The 20879-nt window shown below is 47.2% G+C and overlaps 38 non-coding genes across 38 annotated transcripts; all 38 read right to left on the reverse strand.

Moving 5' to 3' along the window:
• Positions 1-1063: 1063 nt before the first annotated feature.
• trnaq-cug (transfer RNA glutamine (anticodon CUG)) lies at positions 1064-1135 on the reverse strand. The gene has a single exon. It is a non-coding gene; the product is annotated as a tRNA-Gln (tRNA).
• Positions 1136-1550: 415 nt separating this feature from the next.
• trnap-cgg (transfer RNA proline (anticodon CGG)) lies at positions 1551-1622 on the reverse strand. The gene has a single exon. It is a non-coding gene; the product is annotated as a tRNA-Pro (tRNA).
• Positions 1623-2020: 398 nt separating this feature from the next.
• Positions 2021-2092, reverse strand: trnap-agg (transfer RNA proline (anticodon AGG)). The gene has a single exon. It is a non-coding gene; the product is annotated as a tRNA-Pro (tRNA).
• A 492-nt stretch (positions 2093-2584) lies between these two features.
• Positions 2585-2656, reverse strand: trnaq-cug (transfer RNA glutamine (anticodon CUG)). The gene has a single exon. It is a non-coding gene; the product is annotated as a tRNA-Gln (tRNA).
• A 415-nt stretch (positions 2657-3071) lies between these two features.
• Positions 3072-3143, reverse strand: trnap-cgg (transfer RNA proline (anticodon CGG)). The gene has a single exon. It is a non-coding gene; the product is annotated as a tRNA-Pro (tRNA).
• A 398-nt stretch (positions 3144-3541) lies between these two features.
• trnap-agg (transfer RNA proline (anticodon AGG)) lies at positions 3542-3613 on the reverse strand. The gene has a single exon. It is a non-coding gene; the product is annotated as a tRNA-Pro (tRNA).
• A 492-nt stretch (positions 3614-4105) lies between these two features.
• Positions 4106-4177, reverse strand: trnaq-cug (transfer RNA glutamine (anticodon CUG)). Its single transcript has one exon. It is a non-coding gene; the product is annotated as a tRNA-Gln (tRNA).
• Positions 4178-4592: 415 nt separating this feature from the next.
• trnap-cgg (transfer RNA proline (anticodon CGG)) lies at positions 4593-4664 on the reverse strand. Its single transcript has one exon. It is a non-coding gene; the product is annotated as a tRNA-Pro (tRNA).
• Positions 4665-5062: 398 nt separating this feature from the next.
• On the reverse strand, positions 5063-5134 carry trnap-agg (transfer RNA proline (anticodon AGG)). Its single transcript has one exon. It is a non-coding gene; the product is annotated as a tRNA-Pro (tRNA).
• Positions 5135-5626: 492 nt separating this feature from the next.
• Positions 5627-5698, reverse strand: trnaq-cug (transfer RNA glutamine (anticodon CUG)). The gene has a single exon. It is a non-coding gene; the product is annotated as a tRNA-Gln (tRNA).
• A 415-nt stretch (positions 5699-6113) lies between these two features.
• trnap-cgg (transfer RNA proline (anticodon CGG)) lies at positions 6114-6185 on the reverse strand. Its single transcript has one exon. It is a non-coding gene; the product is annotated as a tRNA-Pro (tRNA).
• A 398-nt stretch (positions 6186-6583) lies between these two features.
• Positions 6584-6655, reverse strand: trnap-agg (transfer RNA proline (anticodon AGG)). The gene has a single exon. It is a non-coding gene; the product is annotated as a tRNA-Pro (tRNA).
• Positions 6656-7147: 492 nt separating this feature from the next.
• On the reverse strand, positions 7148-7219 carry trnaq-cug (transfer RNA glutamine (anticodon CUG)). The gene has a single exon. It is a non-coding gene; the product is annotated as a tRNA-Gln (tRNA).
• A 415-nt stretch (positions 7220-7634) lies between these two features.
• trnap-cgg (transfer RNA proline (anticodon CGG)) lies at positions 7635-7706 on the reverse strand. The gene has a single exon. It is a non-coding gene; the product is annotated as a tRNA-Pro (tRNA).
• A 398-nt stretch (positions 7707-8104) lies between these two features.
• Positions 8105-8176, reverse strand: trnap-agg (transfer RNA proline (anticodon AGG)). Its single transcript has one exon. It is a non-coding gene; the product is annotated as a tRNA-Pro (tRNA).
• Positions 8177-8668: 492 nt separating this feature from the next.
• trnaq-cug (transfer RNA glutamine (anticodon CUG)) lies at positions 8669-8740 on the reverse strand. The gene has a single exon. It is a non-coding gene; the product is annotated as a tRNA-Gln (tRNA).
• A 1436-nt stretch (positions 8741-10176) lies between these two features.
• On the reverse strand, positions 10177-10248 carry trnaq-cug (transfer RNA glutamine (anticodon CUG)). Its single transcript has one exon. It is a non-coding gene; the product is annotated as a tRNA-Gln (tRNA).
• Positions 10249-10663: 415 nt separating this feature from the next.
• trnap-cgg (transfer RNA proline (anticodon CGG)) lies at positions 10664-10735 on the reverse strand. The gene has a single exon. It is a non-coding gene; the product is annotated as a tRNA-Pro (tRNA).
• Positions 10736-11133: 398 nt separating this feature from the next.
• Positions 11134-11205, reverse strand: trnap-agg (transfer RNA proline (anticodon AGG)). Its single transcript has one exon. It is a non-coding gene; the product is annotated as a tRNA-Pro (tRNA).
• A 482-nt stretch (positions 11206-11687) lies between these two features.
• trnaq-cug (transfer RNA glutamine (anticodon CUG)) lies at positions 11688-11759 on the reverse strand. The gene has a single exon. It is a non-coding gene; the product is annotated as a tRNA-Gln (tRNA).
• Positions 11760-12174: 415 nt separating this feature from the next.
• Positions 12175-12246, reverse strand: trnap-cgg (transfer RNA proline (anticodon CGG)). Its single transcript has one exon. It is a non-coding gene; the product is annotated as a tRNA-Pro (tRNA).
• Positions 12247-12644: 398 nt separating this feature from the next.
• Positions 12645-12716, reverse strand: trnap-agg (transfer RNA proline (anticodon AGG)). The gene has a single exon. It is a non-coding gene; the product is annotated as a tRNA-Pro (tRNA).
• A 492-nt stretch (positions 12717-13208) lies between these two features.
• Positions 13209-13280, reverse strand: trnaq-cug (transfer RNA glutamine (anticodon CUG)). The gene has a single exon. It is a non-coding gene; the product is annotated as a tRNA-Gln (tRNA).
• A 415-nt stretch (positions 13281-13695) lies between these two features.
• Positions 13696-13767, reverse strand: trnap-cgg (transfer RNA proline (anticodon CGG)). Its single transcript has one exon. It is a non-coding gene; the product is annotated as a tRNA-Pro (tRNA).
• Positions 13768-14165: 398 nt separating this feature from the next.
• Positions 14166-14237, reverse strand: trnap-agg (transfer RNA proline (anticodon AGG)). The gene has a single exon. It is a non-coding gene; the product is annotated as a tRNA-Pro (tRNA).
• Positions 14238-14729: 492 nt separating this feature from the next.
• Positions 14730-14801, reverse strand: trnaq-cug (transfer RNA glutamine (anticodon CUG)). The gene has a single exon. It is a non-coding gene; the product is annotated as a tRNA-Gln (tRNA).
• A 415-nt stretch (positions 14802-15216) lies between these two features.
• On the reverse strand, positions 15217-15288 carry trnap-cgg (transfer RNA proline (anticodon CGG)). The gene has a single exon. It is a non-coding gene; the product is annotated as a tRNA-Pro (tRNA).
• Positions 15289-15685: 397 nt separating this feature from the next.
• trnap-agg (transfer RNA proline (anticodon AGG)) lies at positions 15686-15757 on the reverse strand. The gene has a single exon. It is a non-coding gene; the product is annotated as a tRNA-Pro (tRNA).
• A 482-nt stretch (positions 15758-16239) lies between these two features.
• trnaq-cug (transfer RNA glutamine (anticodon CUG)) lies at positions 16240-16311 on the reverse strand. Its single transcript has one exon. It is a non-coding gene; the product is annotated as a tRNA-Gln (tRNA).
• A 415-nt stretch (positions 16312-16726) lies between these two features.
• On the reverse strand, positions 16727-16798 carry trnap-cgg (transfer RNA proline (anticodon CGG)). The gene has a single exon. It is a non-coding gene; the product is annotated as a tRNA-Pro (tRNA).
• A 398-nt stretch (positions 16799-17196) lies between these two features.
• trnap-agg (transfer RNA proline (anticodon AGG)) lies at positions 17197-17268 on the reverse strand. Its single transcript has one exon. It is a non-coding gene; the product is annotated as a tRNA-Pro (tRNA).
• A 492-nt stretch (positions 17269-17760) lies between these two features.
• Positions 17761-17832, reverse strand: trnaq-cug (transfer RNA glutamine (anticodon CUG)). Its single transcript has one exon. It is a non-coding gene; the product is annotated as a tRNA-Gln (tRNA).
• A 415-nt stretch (positions 17833-18247) lies between these two features.
• On the reverse strand, positions 18248-18319 carry trnap-cgg (transfer RNA proline (anticodon CGG)). Its single transcript has one exon. It is a non-coding gene; the product is annotated as a tRNA-Pro (tRNA).
• Positions 18320-18717: 398 nt separating this feature from the next.
• On the reverse strand, positions 18718-18789 carry trnap-agg (transfer RNA proline (anticodon AGG)). Its single transcript has one exon. It is a non-coding gene; the product is annotated as a tRNA-Pro (tRNA).
• Positions 18790-19281: 492 nt separating this feature from the next.
• Positions 19282-19353, reverse strand: trnaq-cug (transfer RNA glutamine (anticodon CUG)). The gene has a single exon. It is a non-coding gene; the product is annotated as a tRNA-Gln (tRNA).
• A 415-nt stretch (positions 19354-19768) lies between these two features.
• On the reverse strand, positions 19769-19840 carry trnap-cgg (transfer RNA proline (anticodon CGG)). The gene has a single exon. It is a non-coding gene; the product is annotated as a tRNA-Pro (tRNA).
• Positions 19841-20238: 398 nt separating this feature from the next.
• Positions 20239-20310, reverse strand: trnap-agg (transfer RNA proline (anticodon AGG)). Its single transcript has one exon. It is a non-coding gene; the product is annotated as a tRNA-Pro (tRNA).
• Positions 20311-20802: 492 nt separating this feature from the next.
• On the reverse strand, positions 20803-20874 carry trnaq-cug (transfer RNA glutamine (anticodon CUG)). Its single transcript has one exon. It is a non-coding gene; the product is annotated as a tRNA-Gln (tRNA).
• Between the last annotated feature and the right edge of the window lie 5 nt (positions 20875-20879).

Here is a 20879-nt window from a genome sequence, read left to right on the forward strand (position 1 = left end):
AAGGCAGAACGGTCTGCTACTTTTCAGTAAGATGCTCAATGTGGGCTCGTCCGGGATTTGAACCCGGGACCGCTCTCACCCGAAGCGAGAATTATACCCCTAGACCAACGAGCCACCATGTTCCCAGATACTACTCAAAAAAAGGAGCTGCAAAGCGAGGTCTCTGGGATTTGAGCTTGGGCCCTCTCGCTCCCATACCAGCAATAAAACAAAAAAAACACACCCCATAACCGACAAGCCCTCAGATGCTCCTGCAACTAGCAAACGCAAGATGAAGGCTCACAGCGCCGTGAAGCGATCCAAGAATGCTTGGGCTGCATTCCTAAACCAATGTTTAGAAAAATGTCAAGGCAAAGTTTAAACTGCAGATGAGGAACTAAGAAGAGCAGCGAGATGTGGGCATGAAAACATGCAGTCGCAGCTTTAGTCTACTTGACAGTGGCGTATGTTTGGCCCAAGAATGGCAGAATGGACTGAAACTGCTCTAGAAAAGAGGCTGCAAAGACAGAAGAGGGCTCGTCCGGGATTTGAACCCGGGACCTCTCGCACCCTAAGCGAGAATCAACGAGCCACAGGTTGCTGTTCGGTAAAGGCCAATTTGCTACGTATTTCACTCTGCTCGACGCTACGGTCGCTCTAACATCCTGCCTCTGTAGCTGACAAGGGCAGAATTAGAGCTCATGCACTGACCAGATTTCTGAGAAACTCCATTTTTACGTACCTGCTCTAGCTTGGCCTGCCCTCGTAGATAAATGTTGATTAAAACATCAACGACAAAACACATAAGCTGAATTTAACAGCAGAAATCTACACCGTGGCACTGCCACACAAATCTTGCTGATGAGAAGCTGTCTGAGGTCTGTAATCCTGCTCCACAGAGGATCAGATGACATCTGTCTGCTCAATTTAGTTCCTGCTTAGTTTTATTTGAGTTCTAGATGGTTTGGAGGCCATGGTTAAAGGAGGCCAGTTTAGCAATACATTTAAAGACACACTGTCAGAGACAAAATTGTGACATAAGCCCAAGCTCCTCCATGCCAAACACTGCCAGACAGACTCTTGAAGGTTCCACCGAGATTTGAACTCGGATTGCTGGATTCAGAGTCCAGAGTGCTAACCGTTACACCATGGAACCAACAGTGTCAGTTCGTCTGTCTGAAGTGTAGAAAACACTCAAGGAGGCTCTGCGAAAAGCAACTAACCAGCAAGCATCAGAATGGTGTCTGAAAAGCATTCACGGCTCCACTCTGAGTAAACCCGGGATCGAACCAGGGACCTTTAAATCTTCAGTGTAACGCTCTCCGAACCTTGTAAACCAATATTGAGAAAAACATCAAAGCAAAGGACACGAGTCTCCAGTCAACCGCAAACGGCTACCCTGCATGGCAGCCAATCTGAGCCATCTCAGACACATTCACTTCTGTTGTACAAAGTTTAAATTGCAGATGAGGAACTGAGAACAGGGAGAAGTTGGCGTGAAAACATGCAGGTGTATTATTGGCCGAAAGAAGGCAGAACGGTCTGCTACTTTTCAGTAAGATGCTCAATGTGGGCTCGTCCGGGATTTGAACCCGGAACCTCTCGCACCCGAAGCGAGAATCATACCCCTAGACCAACGAGCCACCATGTTCCCAGATACTACTCAAAAAAAGGAGCTGCAAAGCGAGGTCTCTGGGATTTGAGCTTGGGCCCTCTCGCTCCCATACCAGCAATAAAACAAAAAAAACACACCCCATAACCGACAAGCCCTCAGATGCTCCTGCAACTAGCAAACGCAAGATGAAGGCTCACAGCGCCGTGAAGCGATCCAAGAATGCTTGGGCTGCATTCCTAAACCAATGTTTAGAAAAATGTCAAGGCAAAGTTTAAACTGCAGATGAGGAACTAAGAAGAGCAGCGAGATGTGGGCATGAAAACATGCAGTCGCAGCTTTAGTCTACTTGACAGTGGCGTATGTTTGGCCCAAGAATGGCAGAATGGACTGAAACTGCTCTAGAAAAGAGGCTGCAAAGACAGAAGAGGGCTCGACCGGGATTTGAACCCGGGACCTCTCGCACCCTAAGCGAGAATCATACCCCTAGACCAACGAGCCACAGCTTGCTGTTCGGTAAAGGCCAATTTGCTACGTATTTCACTCTGCTCGCCGCTACGGTCGCTCTAACATCCTGCCTCTGTAGCTGACAAGGGCAGAATTAGAGCTCATGCACTGACCAGATTTCTGAGAAACTCCATTTTTACGTACCTGCTCTAGCTTGGCCTGCCCTCGTAGATAAATGTTGATTAAAACATCAACGACAAAACACATAAGCTGAATTTAACAGCAGAAATCTACACCGTGGCACTGCCACACAAATCTTGCTGATGAGAAGCTGTCTGAGGTCTGTAATCCTGCTCCACAGAGGATCAGATGACATCTGTCTGCTCAATTTAGTTCCTGCTTAGTTTTATTTGAGTTCTAGATGGTTTGGAGGCCATGGTTAAAGGAGGCCAGTTTAGCAATACATTTAAAGACACACTGTCAGAGACAAAATTGTGACATAAGCCCAAGCTCCTCCATGCCAAACACTGCCAGACAGACTCTTGAAGGTTCCACCGAGATTTGAACTCGGATTGCTGGATTCAGAGTCCAGAGTGCTAACCGTTACACCATGGAACCAACAGTGTCAGTTCGTCTGTCTGAAGTGTAGAAAACACTCAAGGAGGCTCTGCGAAAAGCAACTAACCAGCAAGCATCAGAATGGTGTCTGAAAAGCATTCACGGCTCCACTCTGAGTAAACCCGGGATCGAACCAGGGACCTTTAAATCTTCAGTGTAACGCTCTCCGAACCTTGTAAACCAATATTGAGAAAAACATCAAAGCAAAGGACACGAGCCTCCAGTCAACCGCAAACGGCTACCCTGCATGGCAGCCAATCTGAGCCATCTCAGACACATTCACTTCTGTTGTACAAAGTTTAAATTGCAGATGAGGAACTGAGAACAGGGAGAAGTTGGCGTGAAAACATGCAGGTGTATTATTGGCCGAAAGAAGGCAGAACGGTCTGCTACTTTTCAGTAAGATGCTCAATGTGGGCTCATCCGGGATTTGAACCCGGGACCTCTCGCACCCGAAGCGAGAATCATACCCCTAGACCAACGAGCCACCATGTTCCCAGATACTACTCAAAAAAAGGAGCTGCAAAGCGAGGTCTCTGGGATTTGAGCTTGGGCCCTCTCGCTCCCATACCAGCAATAAAACAAAAAAAACACACCCCATAACCGACAAGCCCTCAGATGCTCCTGCAACTAGCAAACGCAAGATGAAGGCTCACAGCGCCGTGAAGCGATCCAAGAATGCTTGGGCTGCATTCCTAAACCAATGTTTAGAAAAATGTCAAGGCAAAGTTTAAACTGCAGATGAGGAACTAAGAAGAGCAGCGAGATGTGGGCATGAAAACATGCAGTCGCAGCTTTAGTCTACTTGACAGTGGCGTATGTTTGGCCCAAGAATGGCAGAATGGACTGAAACTGCTCTAGAAAAGAGGCTGCAAAGACAGAAGAGGGCTCGTCCGGGATTTGAACCCGGGACCTCTCGCACCCTAAGCGAGAATCATACCCCTAGACCAACGAGCCACAGGTTGCTGTTCGGTAAAGGCCAATTTGCTACGTATTTCACTCTGCTCGACGCTACGGTCGCTCTAACATCCTGCCTCTGTAGCTGACAAGGGCAGAATTAGAGCTCATGCACTGACCAGATTTCTGAGAAACTCCATTTTTACGTACCTGCTCTAGCTTGGCCTGCCCTCGTAGATAAATGTTGATTAAAACATCAACGACAAAACACATAAGCTGAATTTAACAGCAGAAATCTACACCGTGGCACTGCCACACAAATCTTGCTGATGAGAAGCTGTCTGAGGTCTGTAATCCTGCTCCACAGAGGATCAGATGACATCTGTCTGCTCAATTTAGTTCCTGCTTAGTTTTATTTGAGTTCTAGATGGTTTGGAGGCCATGGTTAAAGGAGGCCAGTTTAGCAATACATTTAAAGACACACTGTCAGAGACAAAATTGTGACATAAGCCCAAGCTCCTCCATGCCAAACACTGCCAGACAGACTCTTGAAGGTTCCACCGAGATTTGAACTCGGATTGCTGGATTCAGAGTCCAGAGTGCTAACCGTTACACCATGGAACCAACAGTGTCAGTTCGTCTGTCTGAAGTGTAGAAAACACTCAAGGAGGCTCTGCGAAAAGCAACTAACCAGCAAGCATCAGAATGGTGTCTGAAAAGCATTCACGGCTCCACTCTGAGTAAACCCGGGATCGAACCAGGGACCTTTAAATCTTCAGTGTAACGCTCTCCGAACCTTGTAAACCAATATTGAGAAAAACATCAAAGCAAAGGACACGAGCCTCCAGTCAACCGCAAACGGCTACCCTGCATGGCAGCCAATCTGAGCCATCTCAGACACATTCACTTCTGTTGTACAAAGTTTAAATTGCAGATGAGGAACTGAGAACAGGGAGAAGTTGGCGTGAAAACATGCAGGTGTATTATTGGCCGAAAGAAGGCAGAACGGTCTGCTACTTTTCAGTAAGATGCTCAATGTGGGCTCATCCGGGATTTGAACCCGGGACCTCTCGCACCCGAAGCGAGAATCATACCCCTAGACCAACGAGCCACCATGTTCCCAGATACTACTCAAAAAAAGGAGCTGCAAAGCGAGGTCTCTGGGATTTGAGCTTGGGCCCTCTCGCTCCCATACCAGCAATAAAACAAAAAAAACACACCCCATAACCGACAAGCCCTCAGATGCTCCTGCAACTAGCAAACGCAAGATGAAGGCTCACAGCGCCGTGAAGCGATCCAAGAATGCTTGGGCTGCATTCCTAAACCAATGTTTAGAAAAATGTCAAGGCAAAGTTTAAACTGCAGATGAGGAACTAAGAAGAGCAGCGAGATGTGGGCATGAAAACATGCAGTCGCAGCTTTAGTCTACTTGACAGTGGCGTATGTTTGGCCCAAGAATGGCAGAATGGACTGAAACTGCTCTAGAAAAGAGGCTGCAAAGACAGAAGAGGGCTCGTCCGGGATTTGAACCCGGGACCTCTCGCACCCTAAGCGAGAATCATACCCCTAGACCAACGAGCCACAGGTTGCTGTTCGGTAAAGGCCAATTTGCTACGTATTTCACTCTGCTCGACGCTACGGTCGCTCTAACATCCTGCCTCTGTAGCTGACAAGGGCAGAATTAGAGCTCATGCACTGACCAGATTTCTGAGAAACTCCATTTTTACGTACCTGCTCTAGCTTGGCCTGCCCTCGTAGATAAATGTTGATTAAAACATCAACGACAAAACACATAAGCTGAATTTAACAGCAGAAATCTACACCGTGGCACTGCCACACAAATCTTGCTGATGAGAAGCTGTCTGAGGTCTGTAATCCTGCTCCACAGAGGATCAGATGACATCTGTCTGCTCAATTTAGTTCCTGCTTAGTTTTATTTGAGTTCTAGATGGTTTGGAGGCCATGGTTAAAGGAGGCCAGTTTAGCAATACATTTAAAGACACACTGTCAGAGACAAAATTGTGACATAAGCCCAAGCTCCTCCATGCCAAACACTGCCAGACAGACTCTTGAAGGTTCCACCGAGATTTGAACTCGGATTGCTGGATTCAGAGTCCAGAGTGCTAACCGTTACACCATGGAACCAACAGTGTCAGCTCGTCTGTCTGAAGTGTAGAAAACACTCAAGGAGGCTCTGCGAAAAGCAACTAACCAGCAAGCATCAGAATGGTGTCTGAAAAGCATTCACGGCTCCACTCTGAGTAAACCCGGGATCGAACCAGGGACCTTTAAATCTTCAGTGTAACGCTCTCCGAACCTTGTAAACCAATATTGAGAAAAACATCAAAGCAAAGGACACGAGTCTCCAGTCAACCGCAAACGGCTACCCTGCATGGCAGCCAATCTGAGCCATCTCAGACACATTCACTTCTGTTGTACAAAGTTTAAATTGCAGATGAGGAACTGAGAACAGGGAGAAGTTGGCGTGAAAACATGCAGGTGTATTATTGGCCGAAAGAAGGCAGAACGGTCTGCTACTTTTCAGTAAGATGCTCAATGTGGGCTCGTCCGGGATTTGAACCCGGAACCTCTCGCACCCGAAGCGAGAATCATACCCCTAGACCAACGAGCCACCATGTTCCCAGATACTACTCAAAAAAAGGAGCTGCAAAGCGAGGTCTCTGGGATTTGAGCTTGGGCCCTCTCGCTCCCATACCAGCAATAAAACAAAAAAAACACACCCCATAACCGACAAGCCCTCAGATGCTCCTGCAACTAGCAAACGCAAGATGAAGGCTCACAGCGCCGTGAAGCGATCCAAGAATGCTTGGGCTGCATTCCTAAACCAATGTTTAGAAAAATGTCAAGGCAAAGTTTAAACTGCAGATGAGGAACTAAGAAGAGCAGCGAGATGTGGGCATGAAAACATGCAGTCGCAGCTTTAGTCTACTTGACAGTGGCGTATGTTTGGCCCAAGAATGGCAGAATGGACTGAAACTGCTCTAGAAAAGAGGCTGCAAAGACAGAAGAGGGCTCGACCGGGATTTGAACCCGGGACCTCTCGCACCCTAAGCGAGAATCATACCCCTAGACCAACGAGCCACAGGTTGCTGTTCGGTAAAGGCCAATTTGCTACGTATTTCACTCTGCTCGCCGCTACGGTCGCTCTAACATCCTGCCTCTGTAGCTGACAAGGGCAGAATTAGAGCTCATGCACTGACCAGATTTCTGAGAAACTCCATTTTTACGTACCTGCTCTAGCTTGGCCTGCCCTCGTAGATAAATGTTGATTAAAACATCAACGACAAAACACATAAGCTGAATTTAACAGCAGAAATCTACACCGTGGCACTGCCACACAAATCTTGCTGATGAGAAGCTGTCTGAGGTCTGTAATCCTGCTCCACAGAGGATCAGATGACATCTGTCTGCTCAATTTAGTTCCTGCTTAGTTTTATTTGAGTTCTAGATGGTTTGGAGGCCATGGTTAAAGGAGGCCAGTTTAGCAATACATTTAAAGACACACTGTCAGAGACAAAATTGTGACATAAGCCCAAGCTCCTCCATGCCAAACACTGCCAGACAGACTCTTGAAGGTTCCACCGAGATTTGAACTCGGATTGCTGGATTCAGAGTCCAGAGTGCTAACCGTTACACCATGGAACCAACAGTGTCAGTTCGTCTGTCTGAAGTGTAGAAAACACTCAAGGAGGCTCTGCGAAAAGCAACTAACCAGCAAGCATCAGAATGGTGTCTGAAAAGCATTCACGGCTCCACTCTGAGTAAACCCGGGATCGAACCAGGGACCTTTAAATCTTCAGTGTAACGCTCTCCGAACCTTGTAAACCAATATTGAGAAAAACATCAAAGCAAAGGACACGAGCCTCCAGTCAACCGCAAACGGCTACCCTGCATGGCAGCCAATCTGAGCCATCTCAGACACATTCACTTCTGTTGTACAAAGTTTAAATTGCAGATGAGGAACTGAGAACAGGGAGAAGTTGGCGTGAAAACATGCAGGTGTATTATTGGCCGAAAGAAGGCAGAACGGTCTGCTACTTTTCAGTAAGATGCTCAATGTGGGCTCGTCCGGGATTTGAACCCGGGACCTCTCGCACCCGAAGCGAGAATCATACCCCTAGACCAACGAGCCACCATGTTCCCAGATACTACTCAAAAAAAGGAGCTGCAAAGCGAGGTCTCTGGGATTTGAGCTTGGGCCCTCTCGCTCCCATACCAGCAATAAAACAAAAAAAACACACCCCATAACCGACAAGCCCTCAGATGCTCCTGCAACTAGCAAACGCAAGATGAAGGCTCACAGCGCCGTGAAGCGATCCAAGAATGCTTGGGCTGCATTCCTAAACCAATGTTTAGAAAAATGTCAAGGCAAAGTTTAAACTGCAGATGAGGAACTAAGAAGAGCAGCGAGATGTGGGCATGAAAACATGCAGTCGCAGCTTTAGTCTACTTGACAGTGGCGTATGTTTGGCCCAAGAATGGCAGAATGGACTGAAACTGCTCTAGAAAAGAGGCTGCAAAGACAGAAGAGGGCTCGTCCGGGATTTGAACCCGGGACCTCTCGCACCCTAAGCGAGAATCATACCCCTAGACCAACGAGCCACAGGTTGCTGTTCGGTAAAGGCCAATTTGCTACGTATTTCACTCTGCTCGACGCTACGGTCGCTCTAACATCCTGCCTCTGTAGCTGACAAGGGCAGAATTAGAGCTCATGCACTGACCAGATTTCTGAGAAACTCCATTTTTACGTACCTGCTCTAGCTTGGCCTGCCCTCGTAGATAAATGTTGATTAAAACATCAACGACAAAACACATAAGCTGAATTTAACAGCAGAAATCTACACCGTGGCACTGCCACACAAATCTTGCTGATGAGAAGCTGTCTGAGGTCTGTAATCCTGCTCCACAGAGGATCAGATGACATCTGTCTGCTCAATTTAGTTCCTGCTTAGTTTTATTTGAGTTCTAGATGGTTTGGAGGCCATGGTTAAAGGAGGCCAGTTTAGCAATACATTTAAAGACACACTGTCAGAGACAAAATTGTGAGATAAGGCCAAGCTCCTCCATGCCAAACACTGCCAGACAGACTCTTGAAGGTTCCACCGAGATTTGAACTCGGATTGCTGGATTCAGAGTCCAGAGTGCTAACCGTTACACCATGGAACCAACAGTGTCAGTTCGTCTGTCTGAAGTGTAGAAAACACTCAAGGAGGCTCTGCGAAAAGCAACTAACCAGCAAGCATCAGAATGGTGTCTGAAAAGCATTCACGGCTCCACTCTGAGTAAACCCGGGATCGAACCAGGGACCTTTAAATCTTCAGTGTAATGCTCTCCGAACCTTGTAAACCAATATTGAGAAAAACATCAAAGCAAAGGACACGAGCCTCCAGTCAACCGCAAACGGCTACCCTGCATGGCAGCCAATCTGAGCCATCTCAGACACATTCACTTCTGTTGTACAAAGTTTAAATTGCAGATGAGGAACTGAGAACAGGGAGAAGTTGGCGTGAAAACATGCAGGTGTATTATTGGCCGAAAGAAGGCAGAACGGTCTGCTACTTTTCAGTAAGATGCTCAATGTGGGCTCGTCCGGGATTTGAACCCGGGACCGCTCTCACCCGAAGCGAGAATTATACCCCTAGACCAACGAGCCACCATGTTCCCAGATACTACTCAAAAAAAGGAGCTGCAAAGCGAGGTCTCTGGGATTTGAGCTTGGGCCCTCTCGCTCCCATACCAGCAATAAAACAAAAAAAACACACCCCATAACCGACAAGCCCTCAGATGCTCCTGCAACTAGCAAACGCAAGATGAAGGCTCACAGCGCCGTGAAGCGATCCAAGAATGCTTGGGCTGCATTCCTAAACCAATGTTTAGAAAAATGTCAAGGCAAAGTTTAAACTGCAGATGAGGAACTAAGAAGAGCAGCGAGATGTGGGCATGAAAACATGCAGTCGCAGCTTTAGTCTACTTGACAGTGGCGTATGTTTGGCCCAAGAATGGCAGAATGGACTGAAACTGCTCTAGAAAAGAGGCTGCAAAGACAGAAGAGGGCTCGTCCGGGATTTGAACCCGGGACCTCTCGCACCCTAAGCGAGAATCAACGAGCCACAGGTTGCTGTTCGGTAAAGGCCAATTTGCTACGTATTTCACTCTGCTCGACGCTACGGTCGCTCTAACATCCTGCCTCTGTAGCTGACAAGGGCAGAATTAGAGCTCATGCACTGACCAGATTTCTGAGAAACTCCATTTTTACGTACCTGCTCTAGCTTGGCCTGCCCTCGTAGATAAATGTTGATTAAAACATCAACGACAAAACACATAAGCTGAATTTAACAGCAGAAATCTACACCGTGGCACTGCCACACAAATCTTGCTGATGAGAAGCTGTCTGAGGTCTGTAATCCTGCTCCACAGAGGATCAGATGACATCTGTCTGCTCAATTTAGTTCCTGCTTAGTTTTATTTGAGTTCTAGATGGTTTGGAGGCCATGGTTAAAGGAGGCCAGTTTAGCAATACATTTAAAGACACACTGTCAGAGACAAAATTGTGACATAAGCCCAAGCTCCTCCATGCCAAACACTGCCAGACAGACTCTTGAAGGTTCCACCGAGATTTGAACTCGGATTGCTGGATTCAGAGTCCAGAGTGCTAACCGTTACACCATGGAACCAACAGTGTCAGTTCGTCTGTCTGAAGTGTAGAAAACACTCAAGGAGGCTCTGCGAAAAGCAACTAACCAGCAAGCATCAGAATGGTGTCTGAAAAGCATTCACGGCTCCACTCTGAGTAAACCCGGGATCGAACCAGGGACCTTTAAATCTTCAGTGTAACGCTCTCCGAACCTTGTAAACCAATATTGAGAAAAACATCAAAGCAAAGGACACGAGCCTCCAGTCAACCGCAAACGGCTACCCTGCATGGCAGCCAATCTGAGCCATCTCAGACACATTCACTTCTGTTGTACAAAGTTTAAATTGCAGATGAGGAACTGAGAACAGGGAGAAGTTGGCGTGAAAACATGCAGGTGTATTATTGGCCGAAAGAAGGCAGAACGGTCTGCTACTTTTCAGTAAGATGCTCAATGTGGGCTCGTCCGGGATTTGAACCCGGGACCTCTCGCACCCGAAGCGAGAATCATACCCCTAGACCAACGAGCCACCATGTTCCCAGATACTACTCAAAAAAAGGAGCTTCAAAGCGAGGTCTCTGGGATTTGAGCTTGGGCCCTCTCGCTCCCATACCAGCAATAAAACAAAAAAAACACACCCCATAACCGACAAGCCCTCAGATGCTCCTGCAAATAGCAAACGCAAGATGAAGGCTCACAGCGCCGTGAAGCGATCCAAGAATGCTTGGGCTGCATTCCTAAACCAATGTTTAGAAAAATTTCAAGGCAAAGTTTAAACTGCAGATGAGGAACTAAGAAGAGCAGCGAGATGTGGGCATGAAAACATGCAGTCGCAGCTTTAGTCTACTTGACAGTGGCGTATGTTTGGCCCAAGAATGGCAGAATGGACTGAAACTGCTCTAGAAAAGAGGCTGCAAAGACAGAAGAGGGCTCGTCCGGGATTTGAACCCGGGACCTCTCGCACCCTAAGCGAGAATCATACCCCTAGACCAACGAGCCACAGGTTGCTGTTCGGTAAAGGCCAATTTGCTACGTATTTCACTATGCTCGACGCTACGGTCGCTCTAACATCCTGCCTCTGTATCTGACAAGGGCAGAATTAGAGCTCATGCACTGACCAGATTTCTGAGAAACTCCATTTTTACGTACCTGCTCTAGCTTGGCCTGCCCTCGTAGATAAATGTTGATTAAAACATCAACGACAAAACACATAAGCTGAATTTAACAGCAGAAATCTACACCGTGGCACTGCCACACAAATCTTGCTGATGAGAAGCTGTCTGAGGTCTGTAATCCTGCTCCACAGAGGATCAGATGACATCTGTCTGCTCAATTTAGTTCCTGCTTAGTTTTATTTGAGTTCTAGATGGTTTGGAGGCCATGGTTAAAGGAGGTCAGTTTAGCAATACATTTAAAGACACACTGTCAGAGACAAAATTGTGACATAAGCCCAAGCTCCTCCATGCCAAACAGACTCTTGAAGGTTCCACCGAGATTTGAACTCGGATTGCTGGATTCAGAGTCCAGAGTGCTAACCGTTACACCATGGAACCAACAGTGTCAGTTCGTCTGTCTGAAGTGTAGAAAACACTCAAGGAGGCTCTGCGAAAAGCAACTAACCAGCAAGCATCAGAATGGTGTCTGAAAAGCATTCACGGCTCCACTCTGAGTAAACCCGGGATCGAACCAGGGACCTTTTAATCTTCAGTGTAACGCTCTCCGAACCTTGTAAACCAATATTGAGAAAAACATCAAAGCAAAGGACACAAGCCTCCAGTCAACCGCAAACGGCTACCCTGCATGGCAGCCAATCTGAGCCATCTCAGACACATTCACTTCTGTTGTACAAAGTTTAAATTGCAGATGAGGAACTGAGAACAGGGAGAAGTTGGCGTGAAAACATGCAGGTGTATTATTGGCCGAAAGAAGGCAGAACGGTCTGCTACTTTTCAGTAAGATGCTCAATGTGGGCTCGTCCGGGATTTGAACCCGGGACCTCTCGCACCCGAAGCGAGAATCATACCCCTAGACCAACGAGCCACCATGTTCCCAGATCCTACTCAAAAAAAGGAGCTGCAAAGCGAGGTCTCTGGGATTTGAGCTTGGGCCCTCTCGCTCCCATACCAGCAATAAAACAAAAAAAACACACCCCATAACCGACAAGCCCTCAGATGCTCCTGCAACTAGCAAACGCAAGATGAAGGCTCACAGCGCCGTGAAGCGATCCAAGAATGCTTGGGCTGCATTCCTAAACCAATGTTTAGAAAAATGTCAAGGCAAAGTTTAAACTGCAGATGAGGAACTAAGAAGAGCAGCGAGATGTGGGCATGAAAACATGCAGTCGCAGCTTTAGTCTACTTGACAGTGGCGTATGTTTGGCCCAAGAATGGCAGAATGGACTGAAACTGCTCTAGAAAAGAGGCTGCAAAGACAGAAGAGGGCTCGTCCGGGATTTGAACCCGGGACCTCTCGCACCCTAAGCGAGAATCATACCCCTAGACCAACGAGCCACAGGTTGCTGTTCGGTAAAGGCCAATTTGCTACGTATTTCACTCTGCTCGACGCTACGGTCGCTCTAACATCCTGCCTCTGTAGCTGACAAGGGCAGAATTAGAGCTCATGCACTGACCAGATTTCTGAGAAACTCCATTTTTACGTACCTGCTCTAGCTTGGCCTGCCCTCGTAGATAAATGTTGATTAAAACATCAACGACAAAACACATAAGCTGAATTTAACAGCAGAAATCTACACCGTGGCACTGCCACACAAATCTTGCTGATGAGAAGCTGTCTGAGGTCTGTAATCCTGCTCCACAGAGGATCAGATGACATCTGTCTGCTCAATTTAGTTCCTGCTTAGTTTTATTTGAGTTCTAGATGGTTTGGAGGCCATGGTTAAAGGAGGCCAGTTAAGCAATACATTTAAAGACACACTGTCAGAGACAAAATTGTGACATAAGCCCAAGTTCCTCCATGCCAAACACTGCCAGACAGACTCTTGAAGGTTCCACCGAGATTTGAACTCGGATTGCTGGATTCAGAGTCCAGAGTGCTAACCGTTACACCATGGAACCAACAGTGTCAGTTCGTCTGTCTGAAGTGTAGAAAACACTCAAGGAGGCTCTGCGAAAAGCAACTAACCAGCAAGCATCAGAATGGTGTCTGAAAAGCATTCACGGCTCCACTCTGAGTAAACCCGGGATCGAACCAGGGACCTTTAAATCTTCAGTGTAACGCTCTCCGAACCTTGTAAACCAATATTGAGAAAAACATCAAAGCAAAGGACACGAGCCTCCAGTCAACCGCAAACGGCTACCCTGCATGGCAGCCAATCTGAGCCATCTCAGACACATTCACTTCTGTTGTACAAAGTTTAAATTGCAGATGAGGAACTGAGAACAGGGAGAAGTTGGCGTGAAAACATGCAGGTGTATTATTGGCCGAAAGAAGGCAGAACGGTCTGCTACTTTTCAGTAAGATGCTCAATGTGGGCTCGTCCGGGATTTGAACCCGGGACCTCTCGCACCCGAAGCGAGAATCATACCCCTAGACCAACGAGCCACCATGTTCCCAGATCCTACTCAAAAAAAGGAGCTGCAAAGCGAGGTCTCTGGGATTTGAGCTTGGGCCCTCTCGCTCCCATACCAGCAATAAAACAAAAAAAACACACCCCATAACCGACAAGCCCTCAGATGCTCCTGCAACTAGCAAACGCAAGATGAAGGCTCACAGCGCCGTGAAGCGATCCAAGAATGCTTGGGCTGCATTCCTAAACCAATGTTTAGAAAAATGTCAAGGCAAAGTTTAAACTGCAGATGAGGAACTAAGAAGAGCAGCGAGATGTGGGCATGAAAACATGCAGTCGCAGCTTTAGTCTACTTGACAGTGGCGTATGTTTGGCCCAAGAATGGCAGAATGGACTGAAACTGCTCTAGAAAAGAGGCTGCAAAGACAGAAGAGGGCTCGTCCGGGATTTGAACCCGGGACCTCTCGCACCCTAAGCGAGAATCATACCCCTAGACCAACGAGCCACAGGTTGCTGTTCGGTAAAGGCCAATTTGCTACGTATTTCACTCTGCTCGACGCTACGGTCGCTCTAACATCCTGCCTCTGTAGCTGACAAGGGCAGAATTAGAGCTCATGCACTGACCAGATTTCTGAGAAACTCCATTTTTACGTACCTGCTCTAGCTTGGCCTGCCCTCGTAGATAAATGTTGATTAAAACATCAACGACAAAACACATAAGCTGAATTTAACAGCAGAAATCTACACCGTGGCACTGCCACACAAATCTTGCTGATGAGAAGCTGTCTGAGGTCTGTAATCCTGCTCCACAGAGGATCAGATGACATCTGTCTGCTCAATTTAGTTCCTGCTTAGTTTTATTTGAGTTCTAGATGGTTTGGAGGCCATGGTTAAAGGAGGCCAGTTTAGCAATACATTTAAAGACACACTGTCAGAGACAAAATTGTGACATAAGCCCAAGTTCCTCCATGCCAAACACTGCCAGACAGACTCTTGAAGGTTCCACCGAGATTTGAACTCGGATTGCTGGATTCAGAGTCCAGAGTGCTAACCGTTACACCATGGAACCAACAGTGTCAGTTCGTCTGTCTGAAGTGTAGAAAACACTCAAGGAGGCTCTGCGAAAAGCAACTAACCAGCAAGCATCAGAATGGTGTCTGAAAAGCATTCACGGCTCCACTCTGAGTAAACCCGGGATCGAACCAGGGACCTTTAAATCTTCAGTGTAACGCTCTCCGAACCTTGTAAACCAATATTGAGAAAAACATCAAAGCAAAGGACACGAGCCTCCAGTCAACCGCAAACGGCTACCCTGCATGGCAGCCAATCTGAGCCATCTCAAACACATTCACTTCTGTTGTACAAAGTTTAAATTGCAGATGAGGAATTGAGAACAGGGAGAAGTTGGCGTGAAAACATGCAGGTGTATTATTGGCCGAAAGAAGGCAGAACGGTCTGCTACTTTTCAGTAAGATGCTCAATGTGGGCTCGTCCGGGATTTGAACCCGGGACCTCTCGCACCCGAAGCGAGAATCATACCCCTAGACCAACGAGCCACCATGTTCCCAGATACTACTCAAAAAAAGGAGCTTCAAAGCGAGGTCTCTGGGATTTGAGCTTGGGCCCTCTCGCTCCCATACCAGCAATAAAACAAAAAAACACACCCCATAACCGACAAGCCCTCAGATGCTCCTGCAAATAGCAAACGCAAGATGAAGGCTCACAGCGCCGTGAAGCGATCCAAGAATGCTTGGGCTGCATTCCTAAACCAATGTTTAGAAAAATTTCAAGGCAAAGTTTAAACTGCAGATGAGGAACTAAGAAGAGCAGCGAGATGTGGGCATGAAAACATGCAGTCGCAGCTTTAGTCTACTTGACAGTGGCGTATGTTTGGCCCAAGAATGGCAGAATGGACTGAAACTGCTCTAGAAAAGAGGCTGCAAAGACAGAAGAGGGCTCGTCCGGGATTTGAACCCGGGACCTCTCGCACCCTAAGCGAGAATCATACCCCTAGACCAACGAGCCACAGGTTGCTGTTCGGTAAAGGCCAATTTGCTATGTATTTCACTCTGCTCGACGCTACGGTCGCTCTAACATCCTGCCTCTGTAGCTGACAAGGGCAGAATTAGAGCTCATGCACTGACCAGATTTCTGAGAAACTCCATTTTTACGTACCTGCTCTAGCTTGGCCTGCCCTCGTAGATAAATGTTGATTAAAACATCAACGACAAAACACATAAGCTGAATTTAACAGCAGAAATCTACACCGTGGCACTGCCACACAAATCTTGCTGATGAGAAGCTGTCTGAGGTCTGTAATCCTGCTCCACAGAGGATCAGATGACATCTGTCTGCTCAATTTAGTTCCTGCTTAGTTTTATTTGAGTTCTAGATGGTTTGGAGGCCATGGTTAAAGGAGGTCAGTTTAGCAATACATTTAAAGACACACTGTCAGAGACAAAATTGTGACATAAGCCCAAGCTCCTCCATGCCAAACAGACTCTTGAAGGTTCCACCGAGATTTGAACTCGGATTGCTGGATTCAGAGTCCAGAGTGCTAACCGTTACACCATGGAACCAACAGTGTCAGTTCGTCTGTCTGAAGTGTAGAAAACACTCAAGGAGGCTCTGCGAAAAGCAACTAACCAGCAAGCATCAGAATGGTGTCTGAAAAGCATTCACGGCTCCACTCTGAGTAAACCCGGGATCGAACCAGGGACCTTTAAATCTTCAGTGTAACGCTCTCCGAACCTTGTAAACCAATATTGAGAAAAACATCAAAGCAAAGGACACGAGCCTCCAGTCAACCGCAAACGGCTACCCTGCATGGCAGCCAATCTGAGCCATCTCAGACACATTCACTTCTGTTGTACAAAGTTTAAATTGCAGATGAGGAACTGAGAACAGGTAGAAGTTGGCGTGAAAACATGCAGGTGTATTATTGGCCGAAAGAAGGCAGAACGGTCTGCTACTTTTCAGTAAGATGCTCAATGTGGGCTCGTCCGGGATTTGAACCCGGGACCTCTCGCACCCGAAGCGAGAATCATACCCCTAGACCAACGAGCCACCATGTTCCCAGATCCTACTCAAAAAAAGGAGCTGCAAAGCGAGGTCTCTGGGATTTGAGCTTGGGCCCTCTCGCTCCCATACCAGCAATAAAACAAAAAAAACACACCCCATAACCGACAAGCCCTCAGATGCTCCTGCAACTAGCAAACGCAAGATGAAGGCTCACAGCGCCGTGAAGCGATCCAAGAATGCTTGGGCTGCATTCCTAAACCAATGTTTAGAAAAATGTCAAGGCAAAGTTTAAACTGCAGATGAGGAACTAAGAAGAGCAGCGAGATGTGGGCATGAAAACATGCAGTCGCAGCTTTAGTCTACTTGACAGTGGCGTATGTTTGGCCCAAGAATGGCAGAATGGACTGAAACTGCTCTAGAAAAGAGGCTGCAAAGACAGAAGAGGGCTCGTCCGGGATTTGAACCCGGGACCTCTCGCACCCTAAGCGAGAATCATACCCCTAGACCAACGAGCCACAGGTTGCTGTTCGGTAAAGGCCAATTTGCTACGTATTTCACTCTGCTCGACGCTACGGTCGCTCTAACATCCTGCCTCTGTAGCTGACAAGGGCAGAATTAGAGCTCATGCACTGACCAGATTTCTGAGAAACTCCATTTTTACGTACCTGCTCTAGCTTGGCCTGCCCTCGTAGATAAATGTTGATTAAAACATCAACGACAAAACACATAAGCTGAATTTAACAGCAGAAATCTACACCGTGGCACTGCCACACAAATCTTGCTGATGAGAAGCTGTCTGAGGTCTGTAATCCTGCTCCACAGAGGATCAGATGACATCTGTCTGCTCAATTTAGTTCCTGCTTAGTTTTATTTGAGTTCTAGATGGTTTGGAGGCCATGGTTAAAGGAGGCCAGTTTAGCAATACATTTAAAGACACACTGTCAGAGACAAAATTGTGACATAAGCCCAAGTTCCTCCATGCCAAACACTGCCAGACAGACTCTTGAAGGTTCCACCGAGATTTGAACTCGGATTGCTGGATTCAGAGTCCAGAGTGCTAACCGTTACACCATGGAACCAACAGTGTCAGTTCGTCTGTCTGAAGTGTAGAAAACACTCAAGGAGGCTCTGCGAAAAGCAACTAACCAGCAAGCATCAGAATGGTGTCTGAAAAGCATTCACGGCTCCACTCTGAGTAAACCCGGGATCGAACCAGGGACCTTTAAATCTTCAGTGTAACGCTCTCCGAACCTTGTAAACCAATATTGAGAAAAACATCAAAGCAAAGGACACGAGCCTCCAGTCAACCGCAAACGGCTACCCTGCATGGCAGCCAATCTGAGCCATCTCAAACACATTCACTTCTGTTGTACAAAGTTTAAATTGCAGATGAGGAATTGAGAACAGGGAGAAGTTGGCGTGAAAACATGCAGGTGTATTATTGGCCGAAAGAATGCAGAACGGTCTGCTACTTTTCAGTAAGATGCTCAATGTGGGCTCGTCCGGGATTTGAACCCGGGACCTCTCGCACCCGAAGCGAGAATCATACCCCTAGACCAACGAGCCACCATGTTCCCAGATACTACTCAAAAAAAGGAGCTGCAAAGCGAGGTCTCTGGGATTTGAGCTTGGGCCCTCTCGCTCCCATACCAGCAATAAAACAAAAAAAACACACCCCATAACCGACAAGCCCTCAGATGCTCCTGCAACTAGCAAACGCAAGATGAAGGCTCACAGCGCCGTGAAGCGATCCAAGAATGCTTGGGCTGCATTCCTAAACCAATGTTTAGAAAAATGTCAAGGCAAAGTTTAAACTGCAGATGAGGAACTAAGAAGAGCAGCGAGATGTGGGCATGAAAACATGCAGTCGCAGCTTTAGTCTACTTGACAGTGGCGTATGTTTGGCCCAAGAATGGCAGAATGGACTGAAACTGCTCTAGAAAAGAGGCTGCAAAGACAGAAGAGGGCTCGACCGGGATTTGAACCCGGGACCTCTCGCACCCTAAGCGAGAATCATACCCCTAGACCAACGAGCCACAGGTTGCTGTTCGGTAAAGGCCAATTTGCTACGTATTTCACTCTGCTCGCCGCTACGGTCGCTCTAACATCCTGCCTCTGTAGCTGACAAGGGCAGAATTAGAGCTCATGCACTGACCAGATTTCTGAGAAACTCCATTTTTACGTACCTGCTCTAGCTTGGCCTGCCCTCGTAGATAAATGTTGATTAAAACATCAACGACAAAACACATAAGCTGAATTTAACAGCAGAAATCTACACCGTGGCACTGCCACACAAATCTTGCTGATGAGAAGCTGTCTGAGGTCTGTAATCCTGCTCCACAGAGGATCAGATGACATCTGTCTGCTCAATTTAGTTCCTGCTTAGTTTTATTTGAGTTCTAGATGGTTTGGAGGCCATGGTTAAAGGAGGCCAGTTTAGCAATACATTTAAAGACACACTGTCAGAGACAAAATTGTGACATAAGCCCAAGCTCCTCCATGCCAAACACTGCCAGACAGACTCTTGAAGGTTCCACCGAGATTTGAACTCGGATTGCTGGATTCAGAGTCCAGAGTGCTAACCGTTACACCATGGAACCAACAGTGTCAGTTCGTCTGTCTGAAGTGTAGAAAACACTCAAGGAGGCTCTGCGAAAAGCAACTAACCAGCAAGCATCAGAATGGTGTCTGAAAAGCATTCACGGCTCCACTCTGAGTAAACCCGGGATCGAACCAGGGACCTTTAAATCTTCAGTGTAACGCTCTCCGAACCTTGTAAACCAATATTGAGAAAAACATCAAAGCAAAGGACACGAGCCTCCAGTCAACCGCAAACGGCTACCCTGCATGGCAGCCAATCTGAGCCATCTCAGACACATTCACTTCTGTTGTACAAAGTTTAAATTGCAGATGAGGAACTGAGAACAGGGAGAAGTTGGCGTGAAAACATGCAGGTGTATTATTGGCCGAAAGAAGGCAGAACGGTCTGCTACTTTTCAGTAAGATGCTCAATGTGGGCTCGTCCGGGATTTGAACCCGGGACCTCTCGCACCCGAAGCGAGAATCATACCCCTAGACCAACGAGCCACCATGTTCCCAGATACTACTCAAAAAAAGGAGCTGCAAAGCGAGGTCTCTGGGATTTGAGCTTGGGCCCTCTCGCTCCCATACCAGCAATAAAACAAAAAAAACACACCCCATAACCGACAAGCCCTCAGATGCTCCTGCAACTAGCAAACGCAAGATGAAGGCTCACAGCGCCGTGAAGCGATCCAAGAATGCTTGGGCTGCATTCCTAAACCAATGTTTAGAAAAATGTCAAGGCAAAGTTTAAACTGCAGATGAGGAACTAAGAAGAGCAGCGAGATGTGGGCATGAAAACATGCAGTCGCAGCTTTAGTCTACTTGACAGTGGCGTATGTTTGGCCCAAGAATGGCAGAATGGACTGAAACTGCTCTAGAAAAGAGGCTGCAAAGACAGAAGAGGGCTCGTCCGGGATTTGAACCCGGGACCTCTCGCACCCTAAGCGAGAATCATACCCCTAGACCAACGAGCCACAGGTTGCTGTTCGGTAAAGGCCAATTTGCTACGTATTTCACTCTGCTCGACGCTACGGTCGCTCTAACATCCTGCCTCTGTAGCTGACAAGGGCAGAATTAGAGCTCATGCACTGACCAGATTTCTGAGAAACTCCATTTTTACGTACCTGCTCTAGCTTGGCCTGCCCTCGTAGATAAATGTTGATTAAAACATCAACGACAAAACACATAAGCTGAATTTAACAGCAGAAATCTACACCGTGGCACTGCCACACAAATCTTGCTGATGAGAAGCTGTCTGAGGTCTGTAATCCTGCTCCACAGAGGATCAGATGACATCTGTCTGCTCAATTTAGTTCCTGCTTAGTTTTATTTGAGTTCTAGATGGTTTGGAGGCCATGGTTAAAGGAGGCCAGTTTAGCAATACATTTAAAGACACACTGTCAGAGACAAAATTGTGAGATAAGCCCAAGCTCCTCCATGCCAAACACTGCCAGACAGACTCTTGAAGGTTCCACCGAGATTTGAACTCGGATTGCTGGATTCAGAGTCCAGAGTGCTAACCGTTACACCATGGAACCAACAG

The sequence above is a fragment of the Carassius gibelio genome, chromosome B3 (genome assembly GCF_023724105.1).
Source record: "Carassius gibelio isolate Cgi1373 ecotype wild population from Czech Republic chromosome B3, carGib1.2-hapl.c, whole genome shotgun sequence".
Taxonomy (NCBI): domain Eukaryota; kingdom Metazoa; phylum Chordata; class Actinopteri; order Cypriniformes; family Cyprinidae; genus Carassius; species Carassius gibelio.